Source organism: Ursus arctos, unplaced genomic scaffold (assembly GCF_023065955.2).
Source record: "Ursus arctos isolate Adak ecotype North America unplaced genomic scaffold, UrsArc2.0 scaffold_27, whole genome shotgun sequence".
NCBI lineage: Eukaryota > Metazoa > Chordata > Mammalia > Carnivora > Ursidae > Ursus > Ursus arctos.
In genome coordinates this window covers 22506741-22529662 of record NW_026622952.1, presented here as the reverse complement: position 1 = coordinate 22529662, position 22922 = coordinate 22506741, and the positions used below count along the sequence as shown (strand labels likewise).

Here is a 22922-nt window from a genome sequence, read left to right as displayed (position 1 = left end):
GGTAAAGTTCAATTTCAGATACTCAGAGATACACAACTTTCTTTCATGTATATTGAAGTTCAAATTTAACTCAGTGCCTGTGTTTTTATTTGCTAAACTTAGCAATTCTACTCCCAGGTGATGTGGATGCTACTGCACCAGAAGCCATAGAGTAAAAATAACCCTCTAGAGTCTGCATGCTTTCAGAAAATATCAGGAAATAGAAATGTGCAAAGCCACCACCAGACTTCGTATATGACAGAGTCTTGGCTCAATACATCAGAAGGTATAATGACAACAATAAATACATACAAACCTAGCAAAGGACCCCTGCAACACCTGAGGCAAAAATCTGCCAGACTCAAAAAGAAGAAATAATCAATTCAACAATTATACTCTGATATTTCTCTATTCTTCTGTCAGTAATGGACAAAACGATGAGAGAGAAAATCGGGAAAGATTAAGCTAGAGATCATGAAATTTCATCTAACTGACATCTACAGAGAAGTCCAGCAAACAACAGTAGAGCACACATGCTTCTCAAGCAAGCGTGGGGTATTCTCCGGTACAGACCACAGGTTAGGCCACTGCACTTATAAGGACTGAAATCATAGACAGTATGTTCTCCAATTATGGTGGAATCAAATTAGAACTCAACAAATGGAGGAAGCGTGGGAAATACATAAATATCGGGCATTTAAACATCACATTTCCAACTAGGCTATGGCTCAATGAAGAACTCAGAAGAAAAAATTTTAAATACTTGACACTGAATAAAAATGGAAACAGAACATATAAAAATTTATGAAACCCAGTGAAAGCCATGCTTGAAAGAAAATGTGTAGGTGCAAAAGCTAACACAGGAAAAGAAGGAAAATCTAAACCCAGCAAACTAAATTTCCTCCATAATTTGGTAGCAAAAGAACACATTAAATTGACTGTTATTTATCTTGTTTGATTTGGTGGTTATACAGGTGTGTCAATGGATCAAACTCACCAAAATCTACACTTAAAATTGGTATTTGTTATTTAGCGAAAATTATGGCTCAATACTGTTTATTTGGAAAATAACAAGGGATCCCATGAATTAAGCACTGATCATACTGAAGTCACGGAGGCCTAGAAGGTGGTTCGGTGACCTGCTCACCTGTGCCTCAAAGATGTCCCCTTGGAGGGCACGTATTGCATGCTGCACTGGGTGTTATACGCAACTAATGAATCATCGAACTTTACATCAGAAACCAGGGATGTACTGTACGGTGACTAACATAATATAATAAAAAAATATTTAAAAGAAAAAAAAGATGTCCCCTTCCTTGATTCTTCCCACAGGTGTCACAGAATTCCCTCCATTTGCCCTCCTTCCCAGCTCACCATATATATCCTACTTTATAGGACATCTCTTACACTTACTGCGTATCTCGAAGTGTTCCATTCTTTATTTTATCCAAGTGAAACGCCCGTCTTTCATTTAGAAAGCCTTGCTGTTGAACGGCTTAGAGAACCCAACAGGAATTACCTTTATACTACAATGTGGGGAAATTGCAAAAAGTTTACCGTATCTCCAAGGACCTAAGGGATGTTTGAGTATATAATGGACACTGTTGAGCGTATGTGGCTGGTACTTTCCTGGTCTTATTTGGAGAAATAAAAATGAGTATAATAGGAACAGACTGAAAACAAAGCATAGAATGAGAATACAGCTTTGCCCAGAAATTTGTTATGCAGATATAACTAGACCTCTTGGTCTTATCAAGGCACATAACACGAGATTCTTGAAGTTTCTTTAAAAAACAAAAACGGGTGCCTGGGTGGCTCAGTGGGTTAAGCATCAGCCTTCAGCTCAGATCATGGTCCTCAGGTCCTGGGATAGAGTCCCACGTGGTCCTTGTCCCGCTCCCTGCTGAGCGGGGAGTCTGCTTCTCCCTCTGCCTCTGCCTCTGCCTCTGCCCTTGCCCCTCCCCCTGCTCCTACTCTTTCCTGTGCACTCTCTCTCTCTCAAAGAAACAAAATCTTTTAAAAAAAACTCCAAAACAAGGAATACCTTTACATGTAAAAACTCAAAAGTTGTCACTTCCATCCTTACAACAACACAAAACTGGACACAATGAGAATCAATGACTTTTCTGGGACCCGTTAGAGAAAGGAGACTAAAGGGAAAGCCACCGGCCTGAAATCTGGAGATACAGGGGAGAAAGAAGGTCAAAGCTGAGATCTGCTTCCCTGGAGCTGGCACTGAGGGGGCTGTCCACCAGTGGAAACACTGAAATGGGAAATCTGACAAACTGCTGGAGGCGGAGGTGGAGTGTGGGCCAGCATGAGAAGGAGAATCTCCTGGAGGCTGCAGGCTTCGGGGTGGCACACATTTGTGACTTTTACCTCTGGAAAGCCCATCATTCTCTTGGTGCAGAGTCAAGAAAGACCTGCCCTTGACTCTGGCAGAACAAGCAGAAGAATGGCGCTTACAAAATGCACTCTGCACAACAAAAATGTATTCTCCAGGGGCAAAAACTTTACCAGAGACTTCCCCTCCTGTCTGCTCTGGATTTCCTATCTCACCTTCAAGAGGAAAGAAGCTAAGAAGCCCATGTGAGGGTCACAGCCCAGAGACACAGGCCCACCTAGAGACTGAGATTGAGCTATAAAATCATGGGCTGTTTCCCTCTCCCGTACCTTGCCACCAGCCGGCAGGACTCCAGTAGAACAGCCCAGAGTCCAGCTGAAAGAGTGGCAAGATGAAGTCTGTGCCTGAGGGCAAGGTCTTAGCTAAGCCCAAAGACAACATGAGAGCCAAACGCATTCACTCTGGAGCAGACGGAAGCCTCCAGCACCAACAGCTACAGCAAACATCAAACATAACCCAAGTCCTAGTCAAATAAACATGGGACCTCATGAGAAGGGCCTGTTTACCCGAGTTCCTACTCTTTATGACATCATATCCAGCTCTCAACAAAACCTTGGAAAGAATAGTTTAACTCAAGAAGAACTACAGTCTGAAGAAACAAAGCACATTGCAGATCTATACTTGGATATGACACAGATTTTATTATCGACATGGCATTTAAAGTAACAATGATTAATATGTTAAGTGCTTTAATGACAAAAGGGACAGCGTGCAAAATGGATGAAAACTGTAAGGAAGAAACACAAAGAAATGCTTGAAATCAAAGCACTAACAGAAATGAAGAATGTCTTCAGTGGGCTTATCAATAGGTTGGATCTGAAATTAGAAATGTGGTAAACGAGAAGAGAGTGAAGTAAAATATTTTACCTGGAAAAAAAAAAAAAAGCCTCTAACCTGGAATTCTATCTAGTGAAAGTATCGTTCTAAGTGAAGGAAAAAAAAAACTTAAGATATTCTCAAACAAACAAAAATGAGGGAATTTGTCATTAGCCTAAAGTGGAATCTTATAAGATGCTTAATGAAAACCTAAGGGGGGAAAAGAAAAACCAGAAAAAGAAGGAAAATGAAAAGAAATAAAGAAAAAATGAAATAAATAATTAAAAAGTTACAAACATTACAGATACTAATTTGACAATATCAATAATCTCTTTAAATGGAAATGGTCTAAATAAATCAATTAATGGAGGTCCTCAAAGTAGATAAAAACACAGGACCATCTATATTTTGCCTGAAAGAAACCCATTTTAACATAAAGTCACAAATAGATTAAAAGTAAAGGGATAGAGAAAAATAGATCATGCTAACACTTATCAGGAGAAGTATTATATTCAGATAAGAAAAAACAAACACCTTGAGAACAAGGAAAATCATCAGGGATGTAGAGGGGTATTACATAGCAATAAACGGATCAACTTTCCAAGGAGACGCCACAGTCCTAAATATGTACGAACCTAACAACAGAACATCAAAATATATGAGGCAAAACTCAAAGAATTGAAAGAGGAAATAGACAAATCTACTACTATAGTCAGAGTGTTGAACATCACTCTTCCAGAAATGATAGATCCAACAGGTAGAAAGTAAGTATGTAATTGAGCTGAATGGCACAGTCAACCTAATTAACATTTAGAGAATATACTGTCCCCAAAACAGCAGAACGCATGTGCCTCCCAAGTTCACAAGGAGTATTCACCAATATAGTCCATATTCTGGGTCACAATACATATAACAGCAAATTTATGTTGACAAAAATCATACAAAGTATTTTCTCAGATCACAGGATTAAACTATGAAACGATAACAGAAGAATCGCTGGAAAATATCAAAATGTTTGGAGACAACATAACACATTTCTAAATAACACATGGGTCAAAGAAGTCTTAAGAGATATTTTAAAATATTTTTAACTAAATGAAATGGAGAAGACAAATTATCAGAATTTGTGAACTGCAGCAAAAGCATGGGAATTTATATTACTGAATAAAAATATTAGAAAAGAAGGGAGATATACAATCTGTAATCTAAGTTTCCACCTTGGAAAAGTAAAAAAAAAAAAAAAAAAAAAAAAATTTAAGCCTATAGCAAATATAATAGAAGAAATAATAAAAATGAGAGCATATATCGATAAAACTGAAAACAAAAAGACAACAGGGGAAAATCAACAAAACCAAAAGCTGTTTACTTGCAAAGATCAATAACCCGTTATATCCCTAGTCGGACTCACCAAGAAAAAAAGAGACAAGATTCAAGTTACTAATATTAGACATGAAAGAGTGTATTATCACTACTGATCCCAGGGGTAATGACAGAGAAATAGTGAGTACCATAAACAGCTCTGTGCCCATAAATTTGACCACAGAGGTGAGATGAGTAAATTCCTTGAGAGATACAAACTACCAAAATTCATACAAGAAGAAATAGACCATCTGAATCAGCCTGTCTCTATTGAGGAATTTAATCAATAATTAATAACCTTCCAAAAAAGAAAGGACCATACCTACATAACTTCACTGGTAAATTACACCAAACATTTAAGGAAAAACATGACACCAATTCTGCATGATCTGGTTCACCAATCTTACAGAAAGATGCATACCAAGGTAACGAAACAGAGAGCTCATATATAAGCCCACACAAGTATATACAGTCAGTTGACTTAATTTCCTTTTGACAAAGAACTAAAAAAAAATTAAACTTAAAAAGAGTAGTGTTTTCACTCAGTGGTGCTGGAACAATTGGACATCAGTAAGCAAAAGAATGAACACAGACATAAACTATATAGCTCTCACATAAATTGACAAAAAATGGGTCTAAATGGCCTAAATGTAAAACACAAAACTACAGAACTTCTGTAAGAAAATGTAAGAGAGGGGAATGAACCATGAGAGACTGTGGACTCCGGGAAACAAACTGAGGGCTTCAGAGGGGAGGGGGGTGGGGGATTGGGATAGGCCGGTGATGGGTATTAAGGAGGGCACGTATTGCATGGTGCACTGGGTGTTATACGCAAATAATGAATCATGGAACATTGCATCAAAAACTGGGGATGTACTGTATGGTAACTAATATAACAAAATAAAAATTATAAAAAAATTTTAAAAAGGAAATATAAGAGAAAAATCTAGATGATCTTTGGTTTGGTGATGATTTTTTAAGACATAACACCAAAAGCACAATCCACAAAAGAAAACAATGATAATTAAATTTCATTAAAATTAAAATCTTCTGCTCTGTGAAATGCACTGTTTAGAGAGTTAAAAAACAAGCCACAGATTGCAAAACAAACAAACAAAAAAAATCTACAAAACACATATTTAATGTAAGATTTGTATCTAAGATATACAAAAAAATCTTAAAGCTCAATAAGAAAAATAACTAGTAAAGAATGGACAAAAATCTGGATGGACACCTCACCAAAGAAAATAGACAGATGGCAGATGGCCATATAAGACAGTCAGGATCAGCTTTTACCAGGGACTTGAAAATTCTAACAGTGACATACCACCACACTCCCATCAGCGTGTCTAAAATCCAAAAAGTTTACAATATCATTTGAGGGTCCAAATGTGAACCAAGGGCAGCTCTCCGCCATTCCTGGTGGGAGTGCAAAGTAGGACAGCCACTTTGCAAAGCAGTTCAGCAGTTTCTGATAAAGCTGAAACATAGCTTTACTATTTGATCCAGTAATCAAGCTCCTAGGCATTTACTTCACAGATTTAAAAATATATGCATGCACAAAACCCGCATGCAGATGTTTACAGCAATTTTATTCATAATTATTAAAAACAAGAAACAATCAAGGTGTCCTTCAATTAATGAATAGAAAAGCAAACTGCTATATAATTCAGACAATGAAAAATTACTCAGTACTAAAAAATGAGCTATCAAACCATGCGGAGACACATATGACATCTTAAATCACACTGCTAATTAAAATAAGTCAATTTGAAAAGGTTACATTAGTGTATGATTCCAATTACATGACATTATGGAAAAAGAAAAGCTACCGAAAGATGAAATCACCAGTGGTTTCTATGGGATTAGAAGAAGTGGGAAGGGCTGCTTTGGGGCAGAACAAGGGACTTTTTAGAATAGTGAAATTATTCTGTGTAACTGTCATGGTGAATAGATGGCATCATGCGTTTGTCAAAGCCCATATATCTTTATAGCCCCAAGCTACCTTAATGCATGCAAATTTTTAAGTCACAAGGAGGTAAGAGGATCCTAAGAGGGAATGGTGTGACCAGAGAACCCAAGTGGACCACCAATGCGTGGACCCACTCCCCTGAAGGGGGCGGGAGAAGCTGTTGACCACAGTACAGTCGCTACAGCTATTTCTGCATGATTAGAGTTAACAATTCTAATATTGCTATACATGTACACTGAGACTGAATAATTACATGGATGGTGGAAAATGAGAGTCAGACTTCTCACTTTAGAAGTGTGAGTTTACAGGTAAACAACAACAGGTTAATATGATCCATGTGGTAACAGATGAAAGCTGGAGATATGAGAATGAATTCATGCATATATTAATACAGATACATCTGTTCACCTATGAAAACAGTTATAAATATGTGTACATGGGAAAGGGTTAGTGTGTACTTACGTGCTTCTTTCTCTGTAAGCTGAGGGGCTAAAATCAATGACCCCCAGTAGTACCGAGTGTCCTAGTACTCAGGTCTTTTCTCTAATACCATACTCTAATAAAATGAATGAGGGCTCCTTGGAGAATGGGCTGATTCTCGGACTGGAGCAGGAAATACACAACGTGAGCCTTGCACATCTCGTAGTGCCAGAAATTAAGCACTAAACACATACGCACAGACACACACACACAATGACGGAAGAAGGTTACAGAGACACAGGGTCAAACCCCAAGAATTCTCAATAGCCAAAGCTGGAACAATCTGAGAAACAAAATAAGTAAATAAATAAAATGAAGTGGTAGGAACGTAACCCAAAGTGTACAATGTACAGCCATGAAGCCATCCTGAATAATAAAAATAAATGATCTAACTAATTAGCTAATTAACTATCTAATCAACTAATAGAGAAACTGAGACAAATCTCTCATGCACTACGATTCCAAATAATTTATATTTGGGATATAAATTACACTCTGCCCTCAAGGATATAGAGCATAAGTCCTCATTCCTTACATTTGGGCTGTGCATAGTAATTTCCATCCAAGAGCACAGTTCAGATGTGATCAGTGGAGGAGGCACTTTAAGCAGAAAAACCTGACAAGCATGACCTCAGCTAAGTGATCAAGGTCAACGCCAATACTGGTCATTCATATGAAGAGTAGATTTCCTTGACATAATGAGATGAAATGACACTTAACTTCTGTGATCTTTTCCCCAAACACCCATAATCCATGTCTAATTATGAAGAAAACATCAGAGAAAACTCAAATGATGGAAGTGGACAAAATATCTGATTAGCACTCTTCAGTCAAAGGCCTCAAAACAGAGAAAGTTTGAAAAATTGCCACGGAAAAGGGACACCTAAGGAGGCAGGACAAACGTAATATGGTTTTTAGATGGGATCCTGGAACAGTAGGAGTACATTAGTGGACAAACCAGAAAATCTGAATAAAATATGGGTATTTGTAGGGGCGCCTGGGTGGCTCAGTCGTTAAGCGTCTGCCTTCAGCTCAGGGCGTGATCCCGGCGTTCTGGGATCAAGGCCCACATCGGGCTCCTCTGCTGGGAGCCTGCTTCTTCCTCTCCCACTCCCCCTGCTTGTGTTCCCTCTCTCGCTGGCTGTCTCTATCTCTGTCAGGTAAATAAATAAAATCTTTAAAAAAAATATGGGTATTTGTTAATAATAATGTATCATCATTGGTCCATTAATTAGAACAAATGGACCATACCAATGAAAGATATTAATAATAGAGACAGGGTAGGGGTATATAAGAATTCTTTGAACCGTCTTAGTAATCTTCCTGAAAATCTAAAACTCGTTCTAAAATAAAAGTTGATTTAAAGGCATAACCCCAAGCAACTTTTTTCCTATTGAAAGTAATACCAGCCAGTAAACAATAAACACTAACTTTTCTAAAACCCTTACCCTGACTTCTACATTTGGCAATCATAATGGGCTGTGGCAAGTACATTTCACACACACAAATACACACAATTATCTCAGTAATCGGTGTGATGTCCAATGAACTAGGGCACAGATCATCTTACCCTCCCAAGCAATCTGCAAACTAGAATGGCACCTGAGCCTCCCAGAAATCCTTCCATCTCCCATCTTCCAAAGCGCAAACAGTCAGAGGTATCTCCCCATCCTCTTTCAGCTTTTCCTATAACGAATTCCAGGAGACCTTGTAGTGATGTTAGGATCCACGCTGTGGTAAACCACTCAGTTACTCTTACTTCGTTTGGTTTGGTTTGGTTTAAATAGTTACTCTTCTTAGTGAGATCCAGTAGCCTAGAATATCTAACAGCCCTCATTCTCAGGGGCAGATTAAATGTGTCTTGGAGAAAACTCCAGAAAAGGCAAAGTCGTTAGAGAGAGAAAATGATCAGCAGCCATCCTGTGCTCATGGGGGTAAGGCCCAGAGAGCTGTGGGAGTCATACACCTTGACATCCATGCTTCCAAGCCAGTTCCAGCAACTGACTCTCCCAAAGTTTCACATGAGAAAATACATAAGCCCCTTTTTGGGGAGTAAGCTACTGAGCGGCTGAATGAAATGCTTCACTGATCTCTACCTCTCTACATTGTATTTTCGAACCAGGACGATGTTTACACGACTCTTTGGCAAGCCATCCACATGACCTTTGCTCATGTTATTTCTTCTGATGAGAATATATTTACTTAGTTTGTTCACCTGATAAATACCTAATGCCTTGTTAAGATTCACTTTAAACATGACTCCCTTTGTTTTAAAATTTTCCCAACCTCCTCCCTAACCAAGTAAACATGTTCACTGCCCTTTGTTTCCCCACAAACTCTGTACAGACCTTTATCCTAATGCTCAGCCCCGTGAATTTCAGGGATAGGTTTGAAAATCTCCCCTACTAGACTGTAGGTCTATAAAGATCAAGGAATAATATACTTATTTTCATATCTCAGTTGTCTAATGCAGGACATACCAGGAATTCTAAAACATGTATGGGCAAAATTAATGAAGGAAAGGAGATTACAGATGGATGCAAAATGTTCTGGTTTCTTATCTATTTTCTAACTTATTCAAATATTCTTGACAATGAAAGTATTATTTGTTAATCACCTTTAACAGTGAGAAATAAAATGAGTTGTTTTTAAGCCTTCACCTACGTTTGTCTAGCATTTACCCTTGTTCACCACACACACACTCATACACATTCACACACACACACATACACACACACACACCACCACATGCCAATCTACCAAACAGCAAAATGGACTTGCTCTTGCCCTCGCCCTCACGTGCTCATGAAAAAGTGCCATATCTGGGGGAAGATGGCCTGCAGTAACACCTGTCTTCTTGGGTCCAAAACAATTCTATTTACTTGCTAATTCATCCATTAAAGAAAGGAAGAGATTCTGTCATATTTAATCCATAGATCCTCTAAATACAGACATGTGATTTTGAGTAATGCATCTATTTCAATAAACTGCCATTAGAATCAGTAATTGGACGTCTTACAGAGTTTATTAAATGTGATGCTTTGAGTACTTCGAATCCTATTCTCACCAAGCTTTGACAACAAAAACTCCTGAATTCGCTAAAAAGGGCAATATTTTCCATGAGTGTCCCATACATTTCAAATAATAGTTCATTTTTTAAAAAGTTCCAGCACAACAGAAGATTTGGACATTTAGATTTTCTTATATGATATGATCTGTTCAACATTTTATTAAATACTGTTTGGTATTTTTAAATAAATATTTTATACAGTATACTGTACAGTATATTTCATAAATGTAACCTGAAGTAAAAAAAATACCATAGACCATAATTAATTTTCTTGAAAATGTTAACTATATATTATTTTAAATATGCCAATTATCCAAAAATATGTCAGTAAATTCTAACATTAATAATAATTCTTAGCTTGAACAGTCTAAAATCTGAATGACTTGCTGTTAAGTGTTAAGTGAAAATAGAATAAAGATGAGATTTAATTAACCTTGACATCACTTTCACTATGTTTTAAAAGGATGTCTTTCATGAAATTTTAGATATTATTAAGCTATCTTCCTATCAGTCTCTGGAATGATTAACTCTGAATGATATACACCTGTGGATCAGATAAATAATCAAAATTTAATGAGTTATGACAGATATTTTTAAATTACTGTACTTTTAATGCATAGTTCATCAAATCTGACAACATGGTTAGGCAGAAGGTATAGCTTTCTATTGTGATGTGTTCTTACTGGTAAGTTTTAAATATTTTTGTCATATATACTATAATCTGTAATACTGAAATCATAATTACACCCGAGAGCTATAGAGTTATGTAGTCCTCAGGAATTAACTGCAGGAGGAAAAGACAAACCAAGGGAAGGCACCGCTTGCGCTGAGAAGATTTGACAAAGCTACAGTGACTTCACAGAAACAGAAGGAGATGGCGCTGGGCATCAGCAGAACTTCTAGAGCGTGACTCACGAATGCCTCAGACAGGATGCCAAGCTGCCACCACCTAGGAACGGATCATCTCTCAGCTTCACGCGCTAAAGGAAGTTAGGAGCCACAGAGACCCTCCCCTGGCAACGGAAGCATGAATGATAGCAAGTCACTTGTCTCAACAACGGCATCTGTAGTTTGGAATGTGAGATTTGGGTCTTCAGCCACTAGCCATGCCTCCTGTGTGCCAACTAATTCCACGAGCACACTATGCCTGTGTAATTGCTCTCCGGCAAGAATATCCAAGCATGTTGAGTTCGATAAAGAGAAAAACATGCCTTCTACGTGTTACCAAACAGATGTATGACTGTTGCAAGAAAATCCATTCTCTTCAAGTGTTAAGGATGGAACCATTAAAAAGCAATAAAATGCCTCTTCATGGATAATATACTGATTAGAGGGAAAGGGCGGTCACCAAGAGTTAAGTATGGAAATCCCTTCAAAAGTGTTAGTGTCCATGTGAGCAGGCATACCCACGCACATGCTGAAGGAATTCTGGAATGATGCAATCACATGTGATAATAGTGATTATTGCTGGTCAGTGCAATTAACATTGAATGCCTCGCTTATCTGTATCTTTATTTTTCTACTATATATAAATAATTGTATTTCAAATAATTAAAAAATGGAAAACACTCTAAAACATTTAGAAGTAAATAAGGACTATATTTTTGCATTACTCAAAGGATTCATGAGTTTTACTTTAAAGATTCTTTATTATATTAAAATGACTTTGATACTTAAAATTTGAACTATATAAGATTTCTCTAGGGAAGATGGATTGAGGTAGTTTTTTTTTAAGTGAATATGTCTTTTTATTAATAATAGAAGATTCACAATTTAAAAGCTAAATTTTTTAAATTAATAATTTAGATGGAAATCTGTGTAAATGAAATAGCACCTGTCCCTTAGTAGCCCAGGTTATAAAATGGTGGCCTCTTTATCCTCATTCTAGACATTCTTCTCCTGTATGATATCCCTGAAGGCAAGCATGGAGAACATACAGGGTGCTTGTATTGCTACTCTACTCTAGATGACTTCTAAATAAAACAGATATTGCTTTCTGGCCAGTGACAGCGGACAAAATCAATGCCCTTTATAGACTTATGTGAGTCACCTCCCCATATCTTGGATGTCCTTAGGGTATCTGTCTGGGTCCTAGAGATATGTGCACTAGCTGGAAAGTATGAGCGGCCAAAGATTTTAGAATAATTTATGCTGAAATGATATCCCACAACTGTCAAGAGAGCTGCCAGAAATGATGCAGACACACAGATATCCGACTCACACAGACACAGGAAAGAAAACGCTCCCCTTTCTCTCCATATGTTTAAAAAAGAACTAATTTTCATATTCCATCCTCAAAACAGAGCATCCAGCTATCCTCATTCCCGAAGAGAGGCTGAGCGACTCAAACTTCTAAGAATATCTATTATAATGTTTTCCAAGACACCACAATTTTGCAATGCAGAAGATCTCATGCTCTCAATTCCTGAAGAGAAGGGGAGCCCATTACCTTGATTACAGGTAACTTATCAACCAACAAAACCAAGGTGACCACAGACACGCGCACACAGCTCCGATGCCACCAGATGAATTCTATGTCTTATTTCCTACAAAAATCTAACCAGCACAAACCTAGCTCTGACCTCTAGCATCAAACAACATGAAATCTACACCCAATGCTTAAAAAATAGGTCATGGTGAGAGTCAATTAGCAATGTTTTTGTAACTCCCCATAGTCATAAAGGAAATAATCCAAAGGATAAAATGAAATTTAGAGGACTCTTGGTACCGGTGTTGGCCAAATATTTAATCATAGCTTCACAAAGTAATCCGGTAGATGGATTCGAGTGGTAGAAATCAGTTTCTCCTCCTTCCTGTGCAGATGTCATCATGGCTGACAAAAGATAAAAAGGCACATCGGGGTGGCAGAAACATTGGGTAGTCATCATGCTCTTGAAAAATTTAGAGCTGGGAGGATTTCAAAGGATGAGTTGGAACATCACTTAAAAGCTTCATTAAAAAAAAAAAAAAAACCTTTTAGAACTGCAGTAAATCGCGTTCAGTCCATGAACTGATGTGTAGTAGTAGAACTGACTTCAGATAAAGCATTTTCTAAACTTAGTGGTGAGCAAGGGAAGGATGCAGGTCTGTCCACTAGCTACATACCATATTATTTTATCCTACTGTTCTTCCCATAATCAAAACATCTGTTCCATGAAGCCTGTGATTCACCCTGACGCAGATACAAAAGAAATGCCTTCAACGTGATTTCCATAAGCCTCTTAAATCATTCTTAATTAACACCTAATTTCTATCACGAGCCAAAAAATTATTTAATTACTTACAACAAAATAAAAGAGGATAAGGCTTTTTGAAGATTAAAAGTCGTCTTTTTATTTTTGCCCTTGTCCCTGGCCTGCAACGGCATCCATTTATGATTTACAAGAAATGCTATGTACAAATGGGGAGTGGAATGCATGACCTGGTTGGTCAGAGACCATTCCAGTTTTTTTCCGTGGCTTTGGTGTTGGATTTATTTGGTGCTCCTTTTTCCCCTCAAAAGTGCCCCCATTTGGATAAGAAATCACATCGTCACTTTGTATATAGGGTAAAATTCCTAGATCGACTTTGGTGAACATTTAAATACAAATGGTCAAGTGTTACAAGCCTTGCAGGCTACCAGCCCTAGAGGTCAAGGCTCTTCCTGGTTTAGGGGAAAATAGGAAGACAGCCTAATCACAGGCCTTAATTACAGGATGAGGCACAATTTTAAATCTTTGGTGACGAGCTGGATCACATTAAGTGACCTATCTATTTCCCAGTTTTCTTATAAATGATTAGGTTGAGCTAAAAAAAGACTCCAAGGGAGCTTGCATGTTGAGTATGTTATGGTTCTATGGATCTATGTTATGATCCTTTTGAGATAAAATTAGCCTGGGAAAAACTGGGATGAAATTACAATGAGATTGAGCTTTTTCCTCTTTAGAATAAGCTTTTGGGAGCATTTCAGAAATATTACTAATTTGTATTTTATTCTCTGTAAGTGTTTCTCCAAAGAAGGGCTACTTCTGGTGTTGGAAGCAGCCTAATGATACCAGACTTCTTTGATGATAAGGTGAGGCTTCAGGGGTAAACATCACTCAGAACAATGAAAGATTTCAGACAGGGACTTGACCGTGTATTTCTAGATGTCAAATGTCTAATTTGGTAAGAAATTCTCAAACTATACAAAATTTCTATTCATTAGTATTTTTTTCTTCCAATTTTCAAAATCTCAAGCCAATCAAAAGCTACTTTCCCTTACACTTTTGAATTTATCTCCTACAAAGTTCAAACTCTGTGCCAATGTGGCATAAGTGATAAAAACCAAATTAGTGACAACTTGCCTACCCTGAGGGGGAAGGCATCTGAAATGATAATATTTGAAGTCCGAAAAATTTTTCTATTATAACAAAAATTGTGTTCTCCTTGAAAGCCTTTACAGAGCTGCTAAAATTTCCAATGACTTTAATAGAACACTGGTTAAGAGTACTGGAAATTTGTACGTTTGATTAAAACAATAAAACAGTTACTTAAGAAAACACCGCATTTGTTGGGGCGCCTGGGTGGCACAGCGGTTAAACGTCTGCCTTCAGCTCAGGGCGTGATCCTGGTGTTCTGGGATCGAGCCCCACATCAGGCTCCTCTGCTGGGAGCCTGCTTCTTCCTCTCCCACTCCCCCTGCTTGTGTTCCCTCTCTCGCTGGCTGTCTCTATCTCTGTCAAATAAATAAATAAAATCTTTAAAAAAAAAAAAAAAAGAAAACACTGCATTTGAGAGGCAAACATTTTGCAAAATGTGGATTCCATGCACACAAAGCCATGTTAAAAACAACAACAACAACAAAAAAACCCCTTTCCCTACTGCCTTACGCAGAGCTATCCCGTATGCCTTCTGACTACTCCATAATATCCCATAATAGGACCCAATTACTCTTATCCCACCTCTGTGGTGAAGGAGCCCACGGCCCTCAGCTCATTTGCTATAAATATTTAGCAAATTAGGTTTGTGCCATACAGATGCCATGGGAGAGATTTTCTGTTGTGTGTTCCCTGTCAGTGAGATCTTCGTATTGTCACGGGACACACACAAAGGAGTACTGTTGGGTTACTCTTCAAAATATTTACACCAATTTAAATGAAATTAGTTGTATTCTATTAGTATGTAAATTCAGTATATTGGGTAACAAAGTGGCAAAAACTTGGTGGCTTCAAGGTGCTCTGAAGTCAAGGTGCTGGCAGCGCACTGCTCTAGACAATCGTCTTGGCCTCACGCTAGCGTCTGCTGCTTGCCACAGCCCGTGGGGTGCCCAGGCTTACAGACGCCTGGCTCCAGGCTCACGGCCGTCTCTTCCCTGGCTGTCATCACTTCACCTTCCCTCTGCGCGTGTCTGTCTCTGAATCCAAACTTCTCTTTTGTATGAAGACACCAGTCACACTGGCAGGGGGCCACCTTAACGATCTATTTTAACTTGGTAACAATGGACAACGCCGCAACTTTCTCTTCCCAAATACCCACACTGGCAGTTGCCATTTTTGTGACTTCCTTTTTTAATCTTGTGGTACGACTTAACGTTTCCTACCGCTTCTTTTTCAGTCCTCTGATTATTACTGAAGGCGGTTGGCCGTCCAGTCCTATCCTAGACATCCAAGCTTCTTCCTATCGAGTTTTGTGCCACAGAATTTCCTTGCACGTTCTAGATATCACTTCTTGTTACTATCAGATACTGCCAACTCTGATTCTTCCCCCGATATTACCTCTGTTTTCACTTTGTATATATGCCTACTATTGACTGGAAATCATTCATTTTGCTATATTCACATCCGCTGGGGTATTCTCCTGTGAATAGAGAAGTTTTTTTAAACTAAGAAATTCATCTTTTCCAAAGGATATGAAAACATTTTTTAATTTTTTTTTCCTATTACTTTAAGAGTTTTATATATTTCAGTCACTAATTCAGTGGGATATATTTTGAATATGTATGATTTGGGGATCCTATCTTAAAATTCACATTAATGAGGCAATTTGCTGAGTGTGATTTTCTATTCATCTTTTCCTCAGTAATTTGAGGTGTTACTTGCCACATGGTGTACCAAGTTCTTCTATCCATGGTCTCTACCTAAGGATTTCTAGTCCTTTCATTAATTTGTATGTTTCTGAAATTCAATACACACTGTGTTTTTACTACAGTATTTTATATATTAGTATTTAATAGAGATTTTTACCTCCTTTGATCTTATTTTTCAAACTGTCATAGAGATTTATGTATTTTAGGTTATAGACTGTAGGAAAATATAAATTGAAGGATCATATATAGACAATAAGATTAAATTTTCAATTTCCCTACTAAAACAAGTTGTAGAAATTCTCATTAAAATTGCACTGAATTTAGAAATTAATATGACTATAACTGCTCTTATTTTAGGTAACTTTTACGATCCTTTAACAGATTTTAAATTTCTCCCCCTAAACATCTAGGGCATAGTTTATGATGTCAATTTCTATTTATTTTTTGAGGATTTTGTCAATTTTTTTTCCTAATGTATTTTCTACACTGTTAGTGCCATATACACTTTTTGTAAATTGATTATGTATCCAGAAATTTTACCTAATTTTTTATTTTTAATAGTTTGTCTCTTAATATTGTGCTATTTATATATGCGATCACAGAATCAGACAACCATGTTTTCTGTAAATCATGACATTTATTTTTATTCCAATTTTTCTACTCCTTAATTCATATTCATACTTATTGCTGTGCCTAAAACTTCTAGTTCTAGGTTGAAGAACATTCTTTCCTTGATCTTAGAGACATCCTTGCCTTGTTCTTAGAAATTTCTTAGAAATATTGAGTCTAAAATGTCTGTATTGCATATGCTCTTTGTTGTAGGATACCATAATGGTGTATATGAAAGAAGCTCTCTTCTATAATTTCTGGATAGTGAATTATATCAAATACTTTTTCAGCATTCACTGAGAAGGCTATGTCATCCCTCGATTCATCAGGTAAGTTACACTGTGATATTCTCTGATATACGCTCTCACTCAATTTTTTGAAGCACTTATTCATAATATTCGTATCTTGGATTTTAAGTGACACACTTCCGTTATTGCCACAGGTAACTTTTTTCCCGGTGTTTTGTTTTTAGCACTCTGAAACCCTGTGAGAAAAAAGAATGAGGACCAACAATACTGTGAGGCTCTCACCAGGTTATCATGCATTTATCCTTTCTGAAACTCTCCAGTAAGTCATTCTTTCTTCCATTGATGAGCTATTGTAGTTTCTCCAATGATTAAATATTGTCACTGGAAAGTGAGCTCCATAGCAGCACCCCGAGCATTTAAGAAAAGAAGGCCTGTCGTCACTTTCTAAGTCCTCACTTAACTGTGTGAATATTTATCTCCTCATTCCAAACCCGAGGACAGCTCAGAGGAATAATTGTTTGCCAAAAAGCAGTTGGAAAATTGTGACTTCTAAATTGGCTATGTCTATGCAAAGTGTTTTGGCCTTTTTAGGAGGTGCTGTATTAGGACTTTCTAATTAACTTCAATTTGCAAATCATAGTTGACTCTAATTTGCAAATTCCATGTATTAACGTGAGTCAAGAAGAGTTAATATTAAGTGTTGCCTAATCAGGTTACAAAAATAACAGGAGAGTCATCAGCTTGGTGTTTGTTAATACAAAGAACACTTGGAACACAGCGTGGTCTCAGCAAAACAATGAACACAGTCATGCATATCAGGGAGGAAACAGAAAATCCCAAACTCCAACTGAATAAATCCTTCTCAGGAAACCGTTCTGCCATAAGCCGTCTAACTGGATGGACTTCCAGTGACATCCCATGACCATGTTGGCAATATTTGTGGCCCAAGTCTTTCACAAGGGGCTGTGGTCCTTCCATTTCTGTTAACAAAATGTCCAGTAACTTTCCCTATCTACTGCATTTTATATATTTAAATAGCAAGACTGTCTAGAGTAATGGGATCAGCCATCACTCATTTATTGAGTGATTAATCTCTCTTGCTCACTGGGCTGGGAATTGGAAGGCAGACAGTACTTATTAAATTGTGTGTTCATTTTTTGCTGTTTATCACCTCCACTGGATTGCAAAATCTTTAAATGCTAAGACTCTGTTTCATTGTTCATTTCATTCTTCTCGATATATCCATGGTCTGGTGCAATCCTGGACCAGGCTGAGTGCACAATAAATGCATGGGGAAAAGATAACGAGTGAAAGGATGAAGGAAGTATGAGCAGAAGGTTTGACAAGAATCCAGGTGACAATGTAATCGGGAATTGGTGGACTCAAGCAATCACAGTAATTAATGAAGCCAGAAGCCACAGACAGAGAGTGGGGGGTAAAGCAAAACGAAACACACTTTCAAGCAGATTTCATTTCTTTCTAAATAGATCCTAATTCTTAATGTTAAGCCCCCATTCAACTATCCACTTCTATCAAATAATGGTCTAAAAAGGCTTCCTGGGTTATAACAATATTCGCTTCATAACAGAGTCAAGTGTATTTATGTTGAATTTTTAGAAGCCACTGAACATTCACACTCAACATTCAATATCTACGAGGGTTTAAATTGCTTTGAAGGCTGGTCAGTATGTCAAGAACACTTCATTGCGGATGAAGGATGTTGCACTTTTATTAAAATTAGATGTAGGGAGAGAAACTGTTGTTAATGAGAAAGTAAGCACCAACAATATCCATTCATAAACAAGAGATCTCTGGAAGACAGCAGAAAAAACTACCTCAGGCACCTTCCTCAGAACAGCACAGTGTGCAGAAATGTGCTTTTAGTTTCAAGAGCGCCATCTATCGGAGACGAGCATTAGTGTCATCTGCCAGGGTGGGGTGGGGGCAGCTCTTTTGCTAACCATTTGCTCATTTAAAAATGAGACTGTAAAATGTCTTTGGAGCCAAAGTGCATCCTCTAATTTGGAGTGGTAGCAAACTGTTCTACAATTCTAACTAGTGGTGGGATGGAAAAAATACATCAGAGAAAGATACAATAAATTGAAGGACGTATGTTGATTATAAATGCAATTGTGCTTTCAAGGGCTTATCTCCTTGTCCCTGGAGACTGTCAGACTTCGAGAGTCCTACATCAGCATTCCCTCTGCCTCTGACGGCTGCTTTCCCTGGATCTGCAATGCCAGGGATGGTACCTGGAAGAAATACTTGGACTGCAGAATTCAAAGTACTGTGTTACAGCTGTATTAACATTTTTTTCTTTCTCACCTACTAAATTTATTTCCTCAGTCAATTTTCTCCGAGCTTAAGCCTTTTTGTGCATGTCCTCATTGAATGACGCACTAAGGATTAGACAATACTTTGAATGTTCTCCATATTATATTTATGCCACTTTTATCTAAAGTTGCATTGAATTTTGACAGCTATGCCCAAAGCTTCTGCTCTTTTTAAAATTAGGTTTGATAACTGAGAATATCTTACCTGAGAATTGTAAGGTTAATCTTTAAAAAAAAAACTTAAATAAATGATTTTGTATTTATTCTGTTTGTTTTTCTTAACTTTCAGTTGCAACTGGCATACTGTGTGTTACCAATAACTGTATCAGTGAAATACTCATCTTTCTATGCCGTTAATAATTCTAATAAGGAGGACAGACAGTACTGCATGCTGCCAGCAGAGAGCTCCTTCTCTGTTCACACCATCAATCCATCATCTGGCTTTTGAAAACAGTTGCTAAAACCTGTTAAAAATCAATTTAAACATACTACACTTAGCTTAAATAGTGTACACTCTTTTAAAGAGATGAAAATCCTTTATCGTTATACTTTTTAGTATTTTTTGAAGATTTTTCATCATGCAATCTAGACACAAAAAATTCACAAGTATAGGGGGACGCCTAGGTGGCTCAGTCAGTGAAGCATCTGCCTTTGGCTCAGGTCATGATCCCGGGATCCTGGGATTGAGCCCCATATTGGGCTCCCTGCTCAGCGGGGAGTCTGCTTCTCCCTCTCCTTCTGCCCCTACCCTTACAAGTATACAAATTAAAGATGAAGAAGAAATTTAATTCTTTTCAGATTGTGTCATTTTATCCCTTGTTATGGGTTGAATTGTGTAACCCCCCCCCCCGCAAAAAAAAAAGACATGTTGAAGTCCTGACTCCCAGTACATGAGAATGTGACCTTATCTGGAAGAAGGGTTTTACATATGGAATTAGGTAGGATGATGGGTTAAGATGAGGAGTGGGGCAGAGTTTTAGTCCGAGGCACCCAGTAGTTATAAGAAGACAGCCCTGTGAAGACGGAGCCATGCCAAGAGAACAGGGTACGATGATGAAGGCAAAGTGGGGCGATGTAGCTGCAAACCCAGGAACCCCAAAGATGCCAACGAGCCACCAGAAGCAAGCAAGAGCAAGGGTGGGTCCAATACAGCTTCAGAGGTGGCCTGGCCCTGCCGGAGCCTTGATTTCACTGGATTTCCTACCACTCAGCACAGGTTGTAACAGAGTCCAGGGCCATCCCCCTCCTCCTGCACCGAACTGGATCTGGGGCTGTACCTGCATCTTTGGCTAGAACCTTCAGGAACGGCACCCCTCTCACCGGGCTTCCCTCAGAACGAGGGCTTTGCCTCACACGCGTTATGACTTACTCATCGTCACATCCTGCATTCCAGTTCCATCTCGTTTGTGTTATTTCTCTCTCTCGACTGAAATAAGAGCTATCTGAAGACAGAGACGAGGCCACAGGTTTATTCTAGACCTCTTGAGAATCCTCAAGGAACAAAAGGTAACCTGCATGATGTTCCTGTAAAGAAAACTGCAAAGCAGGATTAATGACCGATTCAGCGGCCATCCAAAACCAGCATGCTTTGTGTCATGATGGTCTTTTCTGTCTTAATACATAAACCCGGGGAGCAGAAAACTGAATACTTCATTGCCTATGGCCAGAGAGCGGTCATCGTCCGCTTGGTTCAGGGAGGGCGCTGCTGGGCGCTGGGAAGACGCCCCGCCAGGCTGCCAAGAGCAGAGGTCTGATGACGCCGCTGTAGCCGGAGCCACGCACCTCACCGCACGGTAGGAAATGAGTGAGTATCTTCAATAAGTAACTTAGAAGCTAATTAAATCCGACCAGTTTCCACGGCCAAGAAAGCAATAAGAGAAAGTTGTATTAATGGACAGATATGGCTGGGGTTGGGTCCCAGGAGGAAAGGTACTGAATATTCTGGATGGAATGGGGAGGGATCTCCAGTCTCGCTCGCTTCGTTGTAATTAAGACAAGGAGGCAGAAAAGAAAAGCCGAAAATAACAGGATGACTTGGAAGAGACTCTAAGTGCTTCACGGAGACATCCGGAAGATCCAAAGATTCCAGTGGCAGGCAGAAACTGACTAGTTTCCAGTCATCTACATTACAAAGGACTCGTGGGACAGTGATACCAAAAGCAAGAGTTTAAGGGGAAAAGGAACGTAAGAATAGAGAGGTCAATGTTGAGAAGCGGGTGTTGGTCACATTTTCCCGCTGGTTATTACTCCTGATGTGATATTCGCCCTTCGCCGGCCGCAGGAGGTAAATGGCAGACCAGCAGCCCCTCACCCATGCAGGCAAAGCTGTGGACACGCCCGTGTCGTCCCTCTTACACACCTCCACGTGGATCCACTTCCCCTAAGCCTCTTAGGATTCCCACCAGGGAAAAGTGAATACCCCCTCACACTGAACATATTTTGCAAGCTTCTGTTCCTCCCGCCAGTTACCTTAAAGCTTTGTGAAATGAAAAGAATCTCCTCTTAATCAAACGATGGGGAACCCCTGCCAGAGGCTGCCGACCTCTCAGACAGAAGGAAGAACTTCCTGGCAGGGGACGTTGTTAAACGTCAAAATGATTTAGCAATAAAGGTTGTGCAATCAGCTCCCCTGCAAATCTTCCAATCTAGGATGAATCATGTCCCTGAAAAACTGTTGACACCACATGACTTCTGAAAAGGCAGGGCAGACGAGTCTCAGTGCCAAAAATTAACCAGTATGGAAAACCGTCCATGGCACCAAGACGAACCTCTGATTCCTTCCAGCCCCAGCAGTGGATCACCCACGAGCAACTTAAAGGAGCTAAATGGAATGGAGCCTCAGCCGGACTTAGGCACATTATAAATGATCTTTCCAGACAAGCCAACCTCTTTTGCTCAAAGAGATTATTTTGTCCCTCATGGACTCTGCCCAAATCCTCAGTATGTGGGGTCCAGGAGACTCTAACAGGGTTGCAAGCTCATTCGGCTCTCCTGGAGCTCAAGCCCGTTGCAGAGCTGGTTGGCTCCATCGAGAGTAAGAAAAGGATATCTCTAATTTCTTTAAGACATTGCTTCTCTGCAGTTTCTGAGAAATGGAAACTGTTATTAACTCAGCCTATGATTAATAAAGGGCAAAATGAGGATCCCTGCTTCTTAACACTTTGAAGAATCAAAGATAAAGACATTAGGCCCTAGTGCCCCCAGAAGGCTGAGGAGATCCGCGTTACAACTTATTATAAGACTTGGCAAACAGGTGAGTTTCATGTTCCAAATGACAGTCCAAACACTAGTAGTGATGAAATACAGGGCATGTGGAAAGACCCCAGCATTAACTCTGCATTGGACCTCGGTCATATTTTACCTCTCACCACAACTCTGTCTTATTTTCTGAAGAAAGTGCTCCCCAGGGAGATTTCCATTTCAGGAAAATCTACTCTCTTTATATATCAAGCCTTTATCAGGCTCCAATCTTCATCTGTTCCCCTGACTAGACAGCATGCCCCTTAACTTGTAATGTGAAGCCACATGTAAATGATCCCATATTTTCCCACTTTCTACCAGACCCCACCCTCACCCTAGGGGGTCCCATTTAACCTGCAGGCACTG

The 22922-nt window shown here is 38.9% G+C and overlaps 1 long non-coding RNA gene across 2 annotated transcripts in view; it reads right to left on the bottom strand.

Moving 5' to 3' along the window:
• LOC123001544 (uncharacterized) overlaps positions 1-21888 on the bottom strand; it is a 590601-nt gene extending 568713 nt beyond the window's left edge. For both annotated transcript variants that reach the window (XR_008955962.1, XR_006410538.3), the window contains exon 1: positions 21786-21888. This is a non-coding gene — a long non-coding RNA (uncharacterized LOC123001544). The remainder of the gene's footprint in view (positions 1-21785) is intronic.
• Between the last annotated feature and the right edge of the window lie 1034 nt (positions 21889-22922).